Source organism: Elephas maximus, chromosome 16, assembly GCF_024166365.1.
Source record: "Elephas maximus indicus isolate mEleMax1 chromosome 16, mEleMax1 primary haplotype, whole genome shotgun sequence".
NCBI lineage: Eukaryota > Metazoa > Chordata > Mammalia > Proboscidea > Elephantidae > Elephas > Elephas maximus.
The window spans coordinates 57,696,790-57,707,154 of record NC_064834.1 but is presented as its reverse complement, the minus strand read 5'-3'; the positions used below and the strand labels follow the sequence as shown (position 1 = coordinate 57,707,154).

Genomic DNA, 10,365 nt, shown 5'->3' with positions numbered 1-10,365 from the left:
GTCCAGAACTTGAATTCAGTTGCCCAGAAAACCAATAGTTAGTGGTTGTTTCGGGATTAGAATCTAGACATTTTGACTCTTCTGACACTTGGTTCAACATTCTTTTGTCTTTTTACTGTGGCTTACTGCTAGCTTAACGCAATGGCTTTTTTTTTTTTTTAACCTATATAACACTATATATATCCTTATAAGTTACATTTAATGTCATATTCTCATAAGGTGCTGAATTCCATGAGGAATACTAAACTGCTGATCACCTGTAATCATTTTTTTAAAAAGTTGTTGATATTAAAATAGCCTTTAAGGACAGTCTTCAAAGAACAGATGTTTTTCAAGAACAGGTTTTTAAACATCTTCTTTAGAGAGAGCTAGCAAGCTAATGGCTTCTCACGTTGTTTGTGGCTATAATTTGGATGCAGGAATTTTTTTTTTTTTTGCCAAGTGAGCAGAGGTTTATTAGCAAGCAGAGGGTTAGTAGTAAAAGTACACTTGACTAGGAAGCATCAAGCAGGCTACTCAGGTAGAGAAAGAATCTGAGTGCCCCATAGTCCTTTTCTTAGGGTTTTATATCCTTCTTGTCTCTTATCTGTCGCTGTTAACATTTAAAAGGGACAAGACCGCCTATGGAGATTATTTCTTTGGCTTAAGGTTTAACTGTGTAGGGACCATCTTACTGAAGAATATCACCACCCTTGTCTCTTCCTCTTCTGGAGTGTAAACTCTCCCCCTCCCCCTTATACCTTTCCCCCCTCAAGTACCATTCTCCCAAATCTTTGGGATTGTTGAAGGGGGGTGGTCTGTCTTCTGTAGCTACTTCTTGCTGTCATTGGGGCGTAGAGCTGGCCCTAGCAGAGGCACTTGTTTCCTAATGGGGGGGAGGTGGTTAGCTTGAATTTGGGACCCAAGGATGGAGGCATTGGGCAGCTTGATCCAAAGGGTTTCAGGACTTGTATTATTTGATGAAGTCTGAATTATAGCCATTTGTAATTGAAACTTTTACAACCTGGAGGATACAAAACGAGTTAGTATTTTAAAGAGGCAGGGCCCCAAATAGTAAAAGAAGAATCAAAGACATTAAAGGGCCAAGGAATGGTGTTTTCTTGGGGCCCTTGGTCAATAGTAGCCAGTTTATTGAAATTGGTAGGTTTTATTCTGTAGGCTTTCATTCCCTCAACCAGTCACACTAACGTGGTCTCTTGTCCACCTACCTCTTTGGGTGTTATAATCCCATCCCAGGTCCATGTCCAGGACTGTGGCGGTGCCCATGGTGTAGGCCTGTTGGTTTTGTATATACAGCCCATCTGCAAATCATCTGGCTGCCTAGGTGAGATTTAATCTTTCTCTCTGGGTGAGAGTTTGGTTACAGATTATCACTATGTCTTTCCAACCCAAATGAAAGGCGAGTGTTAAGCTCTTAAATTTTTCTATATAGTTGTTAGAGTCATCAGAGAAACTCCCTAGCTCTGTTTTCTAGTTTTCCTAAGTCCTGTATTGAAAAGGGAACCTGTACCCTGAACTGGTCTACGAGGGCCAGCCACTTCTTGAAGGCGGCACAGGTAAGGTGGTGAAGGCGCTGTGGGTGAGGAATTGGAGTAGGGAGGAGTAGGAGGAACAGACATTTCTTTGGTATTTAGGGGTGGGATTGCAGGGTTGGTAGGGTTTGGGTCTAAGGTGTCTATTGTTTGGTTCATAACAATGGTGAGAACTGCGGGGTCTGTCTTACACTTTTTACATAGTTCTGGATTTCCCTTAAAGCCATAAAAACCTGGACATAAGGGACCTCTGTCCATTTGCCTTGTGCCCAGCAAAACATATCTAGCCAAAGGGATGGTATGGTAATTCAAACTTCTTTATTGTGGCCAAATTTGTCTATTTCTCAATTTATATTGAAGCCATGCGGTGTTACAAAAGAAAACTAATATCTTTCTCTTCAGGGCTTGAGGGTCAAACCTGTCCCAAATTTTGAGGATACATCCCAGAGGCAAGGCCTGTGGTACTAAGTTTTGGTTTCCCATCTGGAAAGGAACAGAGTGAGTCATAGGGGGTAGGACACCTCTTGTGCCCCTTATGTTAAATCACTGTCCAGAGAAGGCATCTCTTCTCAGGCCTGGGCTTCTAGAATTAACTAGTCTTACTGTGTAGCCCACCCTGAAGTTTCTTGCCCAGAAGCTTCCTACTGTCTCTGTCTCAGGGGTCCTTGTTCTTGTCTATGTCTGTGGTCTTGGCTGGACATGAACCTGTATATTTGTTGACGTCCTTTTTCTATCAAGAAACTAATTATTGCATACCCAGCTAGCCATTTTAGGGTGGGGGTCCTTTGTGCCTCTGTCTGGGAAGCCTTTATTTTATTGGCAAACTTTACTATCCATTGAAGCTGGGCGCCTTGATTGCCTCACCCCCTGACACACCACATAATCTTGGGGGTCCCTTGGAATTGGGCATAGGAGATGATTTAGCATTTGTGGGAGCCACTCTTCTGTCCATACCCAAGGAGGGGGTAATCTTATTATTTTATGGGCCCCTCCCTTTCTTTTTTCTGTAGAACCTGCAAACCCATTCCTCATGTCTGCCCCTTCTGTATACAATTTATGAATTGTTTCTGCACACTGAAAGAGGGAATCAGGGTACAGACAGCTGTCATAATGTAGACTCCTGTAGCCCACTTCTTTATATACTCTCAGACACTCAGATTCTTTGTAAGGGGGGTAACAAATATAACTTTAGTTAGTCTAATGAATAACCTTAAGATTCTTGACTCAATGAGGCAGACCAGAGTGTCTATTCATTCTTTTATAACATAAAAGCAGGAGGAGCTGATCAAGGAAAGGACACCTGTGTTTAGCTTCACAATGGTGTGTAAACAGGAAAGGGAGAGAGGTCCTTCGCTGGAACAATTATCCCTTAGCCTATCACAAATGTAGCACTGATCCCTTTTGTAAAGCACACACGAAAGATATAGTTGTAAGTAGGTTAGCCAGAAGTTGGATGGGGCTGAGAGGTGCAAAAATGTAAATGAACGACTGGTCTTTTAAAGAGACTCTATGACTTGGCATGAGTATTGCTGAGGTTAGCGGGGGTCAGGTGTTCTGGGTCGAAAATGTGCTGCTTTGTGACCCTTCTAGTCAGCAGGCACGTCTCTTACGTGTCTCGGTTTCTCTCCTGGTTGTTTAAGACAGGAGGCTCAGAGCACTGGATGACTAATCCTTATGTGTGCTCCCCAGATGAGCCTGATTATTAATTAAGCAAAGTTGGAAGTCCTTGTGAGGCCCCTGCACATCTCAGTGTGCGGAGTTTGACCCAGACACCTCCACAAAGTGGAGGGAGGAAGTGCCTCTTTTCTTTGGAGTCTGAAAGAATCAGACATTCATTATTATAAGTCCCTGTGAGGCCCCTACATGCCTCAGGTTTGACCCGGACACCTCTGTGAAGTGGAGGGAGGGAGTGCCTCTTTTTTTCAGACACTCATTATTACCATAGTCAGACCAAATACAGACAAATCTTTCTAGCACCTCTCAGACCTCTCTCTCAAGAAGAAACAAAACACAAACGTGCACGTAGAGGTAGGGATACTTCGGCACTGGGCTGGAAAGAAAGAGAGCCTGCGCTCTGAGGTGGACTCACCACTTTCTGGATGAAGAAGGAGGAAGCTTGTGATCCAAGTCACGGCACCAGAATATGTTACTAGAGAACAGCCTCGGTTCTTGTCTTCAGTATAGGAAAGAATTCAAATACTGAGACAAATAGTGCCAAGTGAGCAGAGGTTTATTAGCAAGCAGAGGGTTAGTAGTAAAAGTGCACTTGACTAGGAAGCGTCAAGCGGGCTACTCAGGTAGAGAAAGAATCTGATGCCAGATGCACGAATATTTTTAAGCTTAGGAAGTTAATAGGGGAATTTTTTTTTTTTACTAAGACACATATATAAGGGAAACCCTATTGGCGTAGTGGAACTATTTGAAGAATGAAAAAAAAAAAAAGTAGCTTTTAAACCTGCAAAATACAATATAGATCTATTAAAAATGACAGGGAAAAGAGTAAGAGTGAAAAGATATAAAAGGGAAGTATGGCAAGCAGAAAACACAAAAGAAGCTTGCAGAAAGAAGTCCAATATACTTCAGTAATTACAATACGTATAGATGGGCTAAACTCATTGATCAAGTGATAAACTCAGATTGAATGAAAATCAAGATCCATTAATAGTGTTGCACAAAAATTACAAAGAAAACTATTATTTTTGACCTGTTTGAAAATAAATGTGTGGGCTAAGAGAAACCCAGGATAGGAATTTTAACATCAAATCAAATTGAAGAATAGGTGAAAGGAAAAATGCATCAACAAGATAAAAGTACGATTAACATTTATGTATTGAATAATACTATTTTAAAATCTACAGTTAATAGTCCACAGAACTACATCAGAAACAAAAATAAACTAACAATTACAGTGTAAGATTTAAAATACCCTTTTTCTGAAGATGAGGGTTCGTGTAAACATAAATAAGAAAATATGTATAAGATTTGAAAAATACCTACTAGATGAACTGTAGAGTCAACACACATGGAATACATTCTCTCATTATTCTCTACTTTCCCTCGTATTTGTTTTTGTTTTCTTCTGTTCTTAAATAATTATATGTATTATAGATTAAAAAATAAAAGAATACGTTGGAAAACGTACATACTAATAAACATGAAAATCTCAATGAATGTGATACATCCCTAGAAACATAAAATGCCAAATTGGTAAAATATGGAATAAAAATGTGGATAACACAAGAACAACAACAACAAAATAAACTGGTAATGAAACCTCCAAACCCGCACCCATCAAAACGCCCAGGTCTGATTTAAGGGTGGGTTCTGCTAATTTTTTAAGAAACAAGTAATTCCAGTTTAATAGAAAAGGTTGTGGAAAATAAACTAAAATAAAGTGAGAATGGATTGAATTCATTTTATAAAGCTAATTATACTCTTCCTCTCAGATTGGAAGACACTCAAAATATAACTGGAGAAGAGCTTCCTCCCCAAAGCAGAGTCAACCTTAATGATGTGGACGGAGTCAAGCTTTTGGGACCTTCATCTGCTGATGTGGCATGACTCAAAATGAGAAGAAACAGCTGCAAACATCCATTAATATTTGGAACTTAGAATGTACTAAGTATGAATCTTGGAAAATTTGGAAGTCATCAAAAATGAAATGGAACACATAAAGATTGATATCCTAGGTATTAGTGAGCTAAAATGGATTGGTATTGGCCATTTTAAATCGGACAATCATATGATCTATGGCAAATTGAACAGGAATGACATTGCATTCATCATCAAAAAGAACATTTCAAGATCTATCTTGGAGTACAGCACTGTCAGTGATAGGATAATATCCATGTGCCTTCAAGTAAGACCAGGTAATATGACAAAATTTACACAGCAACCATTAAGGCCAAAGATGAAGAAACTAAAGATTTTTACCAACTTCTGCAGTCTGAAATTGATCAAACATGCAATCGTGATGCATTGATAATTACTGGTGATTGGAATGTGAAAGTTGAAAATAAAAAAGGATCAGTAGTTGCAAAATATGCCTTTGGTGATAGAAATGATGCTAGAGATCACATCATAGAATTTTGCAAAGACCAATGACTTCTTCACTGCAAATATCTTTTTTTTCAACAATATAAACAGTGTTGACACACGTAGATTTTGCCAGATGGAATACAAAAGGAATCAAATCAACTACCTCTGTAGAAAGAGACAATCGAAAACTCAATACCATCAGCCAGCATAAGGCCAGGCACTGTTTGTGGAACAGACCATCAATTGCTTGTATGCAAGTTCAAGTTAAAGCTGAAGAAAATTAGAACAAGTCCAGAAGAGCCAAAGTACAACCTTGAGTATATCCCACTTGAATTTAGAGACCATCACAGGAATAGATTTGATGCATTGAACACTAATGATTGAAGACCAGACAAGTTGTGGAATGGCATCAAGGACATCATACATGAAAAGAAAGAAAGAGGTCATTAAAAGGAAAGAAAGAAAAGACCAAAATGGATGTCAGAAGAGATTTTGAAAGTTGCTGTTGAAAGCTAAGTAGCTAAAGTGCAAGGAAGAGGTGATGAAGTAAAAGAGCTGAAGAGAAGATTTCAAAGGGTGGCTCAAGGAGACAAAATAAAGTATTATAAAGAAATGTGCAAAGACCCAGAGTTAGAAAACCAAAAGGGGTGAACCCAGTCAGCATTTCTCAAGCTGAAAGAGCTGAAAAAACAAAAAATTCAAGCCTTGAATAGCAATATTGAAGGGTTCTATGGGGAAAATATTGAACGAACCAGGAAGCATCAAAAGAAAATGGAAGGAATGCAGAGTTACTGTTCCAAAAATAATTGGTCGATGTTCAGTCATTTCAGGAGATAGCATATGATCAAGAACCGATGGTACCGAAGGATGAAGTCCAAGCTGCATTGAAGGAATTGGCAAAAAACAAAGCTCCAGGAACTGACAGAATACCAATTGAGATGTTCAACAAACTGGTGCAGCGCTGAAAGTGCTCACTCGTCTATGTCAAGAAGTTTGGAGGACAGCTACGTGGCCAGCCAACTGGAAGAGATCCATATTTGTGCCCATTCCAAAGAAAGGTGACCCAACGGAATGCAGAAATTATTAAATAATATCATTAATATCACACTTAAGTAAAATTTTGCCTAAGATCATTCAAAAGCAGTTGTAGCAGTACATTGACGTGAAACTGCCAGAAATTCAAGCTGGATTCAGAAGAGGTCGTGAAACGATGGATATCATTACTGGTGTCAGATGGATCTTGGTTGAAAGCAGAGAATACCGGAAAGATATTTACCTGTGTTTTATTGACTATGCAAAGCTATTTGACTGTGTGGATCATAAAAAATTATGTATAACCTTGCAAAGAATGAAAGTTCCAGAAAATTTAATTGTGCTCACACAGAACCTGTATATAGATCAAGAGGCAGCAATTGGAACAGAACAAGGGGATACTACATGGCTTAAAATCAGGAAAAGTGTATGTCAGCGTTGTATCCTTTCACCATACTTTTCAATGCATCTGCTAAACAGTTCATCTGAGAAGCTGGATATACAAAGAACAGGACATTAGGATTGGAAGAAGATTTATAAACAACCTGCGATATGCAGATGATACAACGTTGCTTGCTGAAAATGAAGAGGACTTGAAGCATTTGCTGATAAAGATCGAAGACTACACCCTTCTGTATGGATTACTTCTCAACATAAAGAAGACAAAAATCCTCTCGACCGGACCATTAAGCAACATCATAATAAATGAAGAAAATATTGAAGTTGTCAAGGATTTCATTTTACTTGGATCCACATCAATTCCTGTGGAATTAGCAGTCTAGAAATCAAAGGACACGTTGCATTGGGCAAATCTGCTGCAAGAGACCTCTTTCAAGTGTTAAAAAACAAAGATGTCACTTTAAGGACTAAGGCACACCTGACCCACGCCACAGTATTTTCCATCACCTCATATGTATGCAAAAGCTGGACAGTGAATAAGAAAGACTGAAGAAGAATTGATGCATTTGAACTATGATGTTGGTGAAGAATATTGACTGTACATGGACTGCCAGAAGGACAAACAAACCTGGGTTGGAAGAAGTACAGCCAGAATGCTCCTCAGAAGTGAGGATGGTGAGATTTCGTGTCACATACTTTGGACATCTTATCAGGACGGTCCAGTCCTGGAGAAGGACATTATGCTTGTTAAAGTACAGGGTCAGCAAAAAAGAGGAAGACTCTCAATGAGACAGAGTGACACAGTGGCTGCAACAATGGACTGAAACATAACAAGGATTGTGAGGATGGCACAGGGCCAGGCAGCGTTCCATTCTGCTGTACGTAATGTCACTATGAGTTAGAACAAACTTGGTGGCACTTAACAACCTAACAACAACAATAATGAAGTGTTGTTCTTGTTGTTGTTAGTTGCCATGGTATAGATTTTGACTGATGCTGAGCCCATGTGCACACAGTAGAACTGTACCATAAGGTTTTCAAGGCTGTGATCTTTCAGAAAGAGATCACTCTGCTGTCTTCCAGGGCGCCTCTGGGAGGTTTAAACCACCGACCTTTCAGTTAGTAGCCCAGTGCATAAACTTTCACACCACCCAGGACTCCTAATAATGAACTGCAGAGAGTAAATGTATGTAAATATCTCAAAATTTGAAAATGTTAATATATGGCTTTATGATAAAGATAATTAAAAAAAATTTATTGTGCTTTAAGCAAAAGCTTACAAATCAACTCAGTCTCTCATACAAAAATTGATATACACCTTGCCATGTACTCCTAGTTGCAAAAACGTGGAATGCTTCGTGAATTTGCATGTCATCCTTGCACGGGGGCCATGTTTATCTACTCTGTATTGTTCCAATTTTAGTATATGTGCTGCCAAAGTGAGCACAGATAATTTGGAATAAAAAATAATTAACTTAATTTTTTAAATGGCAAAAAATTTAAATTTAGGTAGTATCAATGTGCTGATGAGAGTATTTAGAAACCCTGTGCATTGCTGGTGTGTGATTAACGTGTCCATTCATTGTGGAGATAGACTGTTAGTGCCTGGCATACTTGCTTACATCATTTTATTGAGACCAAGAAATTCTATTTCAAGATTTATATTCAAAGAAAGGCTGTATAGGTTCATAAAGAGACACATACAATTTTTTTTTATTATCCTCTTTTTTTTTGATGGTGGCAGTCAGTAGTTGGAAGCAACCTACGTGTCCATTCCCAGGGGAATGAATAAATAAAATATGGTATAAGCACAAGATAAAATATGATGCTGAATCAGAAGCAAAGAGCCAGATTTATATATTGCAGTTAGGCTACATCTCACAAACATGTTGTTAAGCAAGAAAAGTAAGGGAGAATAAGATTTACAACACCATTTATGCAAATTAAAAACACAGGCGTTAAGCAACACTATATATTTTTCAAGGATACACATATATCTAAAGAAATATACAGAAGGGCGGTTGGAAAGATATATATTAAAAAACAGTAGCGTGAGTGCCTTTCAGAAGGAGAGAAGTAGAAGTCAGGAAGATAAATCAAGGGGGAAAATAACACAATGAAGCGAAAGGGGAGTCTTGCATGGGCCAGTGGTAAGAGTGGGCATGAACAGAATAATTTAATTCTGTACCTGTAAGGTATGGGGTTGCTATGAGTCAGAATCGACTCCACGGCAATGGGTTTTGGGTGTTTCTTTTCCTTTGCCTTTAAGGTACAGATAAAATGAAAAAAGGAAAAGTAAAGAATGACTATGAGATATATGTATAAAGAGATTTGTATATGTTCCTTGTAAAGTTTTCTTAAATAGCAAGTTCTCTAAATACATTTGAAACAGGATTCAAATTATCTACCCTTCTTCTTTTTCCCCTGAACACATTTATAACATAAAGCGAGTTTCACCTGTCATACTCTGAAAAGTGGTTACCTTGCAGGGGACCATAACATTTCTGCCTTCCCTAGGCTGGAGGAAGCAGGATTGAAGCATTTGCATATTTCCTTTGTCTCTTCAGACACTAGGATAAAAGGAAATCTGTGGTCTTTTACACAGTCTTTGAGTGAACGTGCTGCCACCTTGAATCTCAATTAAATTCTCCAAGGGTCAGATTGGCAGAGTAAGTCATTCTATACATATTCTTCCCTAATGTTGAATCGGCTCAATTGAGCACCCAGTTCTAATACTGCCCCAAATACTTATTGTGAAAATAAACAAATGAGTAAATAAAGGTAAATCAAATAATAAAAACACATGGAAGCTTTTTCTAGATCAAATGTTTCATTTGACTGATGAAGGAAACTGAGGCACATGAGAATTTAGTGACAGACTCCGTGTCACACCATGTAGCACCTAAAACTTGAGTCAAATCTAGAACCAAATTTTCTGATTCCGGGCCAGGACAGTTTCTATTATAGTACAACATTTGTAAAGCATTCAAGTGCGTATAATTCAAGGCACAATAATAAAATGCATCATCAATATTTAAGATTCTGTATATGAGGCTTTCCATAAAGTTTGGAGGTTTATGGGAAGATGCAAAGTAGCAGTTTGTGTCTGAGGTAGAGACATTTTAAACGGCTGAAGTTTTAATTAACCGCTAAATTTTTCTTCTTCGCACAGTGTACACAGTAAACTTTATCTGTTTGCTGTCTAAAGCTCTGTGTTTGCACATTGGGAGCTCCTGCTTCTTTCCATTTTAATTAAAAATTGTGAGCTTGACATAATCAACTTCCTTCCTTTTTGGGTTGTTTAATGAACATTAATGAAACAAAATTAAAGTGCTATTTAATATTCAACCAATTTATTAGTGGT

General features: G+C 38.5%; 1 non-coding gene across 1 annotated transcript; it reads right to left on the bottom strand.

Moving 5' to 3' along the window:
* Window positions 1-8,341: 8,341 nt before the first annotated feature.
* On the bottom strand, window positions 8,342-8,448 carry LOC126060052 (U6 spliceosomal RNA). The gene has a single exon (XR_007513519.1). It is a non-coding gene; the product is annotated as a U6 spliceosomal RNA (small nuclear RNA).
* Window positions 8,449-10,365: the final 1,917 nt, after the last annotated feature.